The sequence below is a fragment of the Andrographis paniculata genome, unplaced genomic scaffold, assembly GCF_009805555.1.
Source record: "Andrographis paniculata isolate CXL003 unplaced genomic scaffold, ASM980555v1 Contig35END, whole genome shotgun sequence".
Lineage (NCBI taxonomy): Eukaryota > Viridiplantae > Streptophyta > Magnoliopsida > Lamiales > Acanthaceae > Andrographis > Andrographis paniculata.
This window is the reverse complement of record NW_026137568.1, coordinates 4892795-4895174: the sequence shown is the minus strand read 5'-3', so window position 1 is coordinate 4895174 and position 2380 is coordinate 4892795. Positions and strand designations below refer to the sequence as shown.

General features: G+C 39.7%; 1 non-coding gene across 1 annotated transcript; it reads right to left on the bottom strand.

The window, feature by feature from the left end:
* Positions 1–1370: 1370 nt before the first annotated feature.
* Positions 1371–1478, bottom strand: LOC127249423 (small nucleolar RNA R71). The gene has a single exon (XR_007838319.1). It is a non-coding gene; the product is annotated as a small nucleolar RNA R71 (small nucleolar RNA).
* Between the last annotated feature and the right edge of the window lie 902 nt (positions 1479–2380).

Here is a 2380-nt window from a genome sequence, read left to right as displayed (position 1 = left end):
GTTTGGAGGATGATAATGTTTTGGTTCTTATGTTTGGAGATTCTTGATTTTTTTTATAAAAGTTTTTTTTTTATTATTATCAATATTTGTTTAATCCTGAAAATAATGATTGTGATTGTTAGATTGATTGGATATTTTGGTACCGATATTTAAATTGGTCTGATAATCTAAAGTCAATTCAAGTAGGATATCCGTAATTGTATTTGCACTTGAATTGGTGACAACCAGGTTGAATAGTTCGTTCCTGGGGGTTAGACAATCAAATCTAATTGCTCCTCTTAGGTAGTAGTTGTTTTGAATTGGATTTTTCTAGATTATAATACGATTAGACAATATTTCTTATGGGTGTACCTAAGTTTATTAGTTTAATTAGGGGTAGTTAATAGTCGTACCTTAATTACCTACACAGTAAGGAAAAATTGGTTGTCAGAGCTTGTTGATAACTATAACCAATTTATTGATACTTTAATAAGAACTAACTTTATTGAATCAATGATAAAACACAAGTGCCATAACTACAGCATCCCTTGAGCCAGACATCCCCTTGATTGCTAGTTCTCCGTTAATTTAATTGTTTTGTTATTTTGTCTTCATTACATAATAAAAGAAAATCCCCCCCTTTTATTTACTGCATTAGAACGCGAAAGAGTGAATCACACAATCCCTGTGGAGACGATCCTTTCCCTGTATTACATTAAATTATGATAACGGAATAGATGAATTATTTGATTGACCGCGCGACAAGTCAATTTTTGGTGCTGTTGCCGAGGATTGGCGCTTTGTTTTATTCTTTTGTGTTATTTTCATCTATCCTCCTATTTATGCTCCGTTCTTCTCGTACAGGTGAACTGATATTAATCTTGAGATCGAGAAGGTTGAGCAAAGGCTGCGAAAGAAAGCCAAACAACGAAAAGCTGCTCAAGTTGCAAAGCTGGCAGAATCTTTAAACCACCTCAAAATCTCTAGCTCTAGCGACTCTGAAAGTGATCAAGAGACTGTCATGGCTGAGGATACCCGCACTCTAAGGGAGTTTGCTGCTCCCAACTTGACGCAGCAGCCCTTATACATTAACTTTCCAACTCTGAATAACACTATTTCTTTTGAACTTAAATCTGGCTTATTTACTGCCTTCTTTTCATGAACTTGCAGGCGAAGAACCTCACAAACACTTGCAAGAGTTCGACGTGGTGTGCTCCAATATGAAACCACTAGGTGTTACTGACGAACAGATCAAACTCAGAGCCTTCCCATTCTCTCTCAAAGATGCTGTGAAGGATTGGTTCTACTATCTCCCACCTGGAAGCATCGACACATGGAATGACATGAAGAAAGTTTTTTTGGAGAAGTACTTTTCAGCTTCTAGAGATGCGATTCTGAGGAAAAAAAATATGTGGCATCAAGCAACAATCAGGTGAAACGCTCCATGAATATTGGGAGCGATTTAATAAGCTTATCATTAAATGTCCACAACATCAAATTTGTCCAAAATTATTGATTCAATATTTCTATGATGGTTTATCATTGATGGACACGAACATCATCGACGCTGCAAGTGGTGGAGCTCTAGTGAATAAGACGCAAGCACAAGCTTGGGATCTTATTGTGAGGATGGCTGAGAACACGCAACAGTTTGGCTCGAGGGATGTTGGATAGACAAGCGGAAATAGTAACGACCACTCTATCCAATCGATGCAGCAACAACTTTCTGAGTTGACGAGCTTTGTTTGAAAGATAGTCATGGAAAAATCTGACTCGAGTGTCCAAGTCAAAACGTGTGGAATATGCACAAGTGCAGGCCACCCTACGGATGCATGCCCGACCCTCCAAGAAGGCTATGCAGTGGATGTAAATGCTACAAACTATGGTGTGAATGGACCTCCAGTGTACAACCCATACTTCAACACCTACAATCCAGGTTGGAGAGATCATCTGAACCTGCGTTATGGAAACACACAACAGAGTAATGCTCCTCAACCACTCGGAGCTATGCATCAGATACAACAACCTTGTTTCTATGAGAAACAGCCACCCCAAGCACCCAAAAACAACTCCATGATGATGACTAATACTCCCTTATCACACTGTCTGCCTCTCCCCTCATTCTATCCAATTTTAACCCTAAATCCCCAAAATAAAATAAATAAATGAATAAATTCCTAAATCCTAATCTCTCTCCCTTTCTCTCTCTTATCCCATCGCGATCGTTCTTTCCTCCTTTCCCTCTCTCAACGCCCTCCGCTGCGAATCCGCCTCTGCCAGACTCCATAGCGCCGGTTCTCCACCACGTCGTCTGCACGCCCTCATCCTCTTCCTTTTTTCTTATTCATCTTCTTCCCCTATTCTTCTTCTTCTTCTTCCTTCTTCCCCTCCCTCTCTGCCA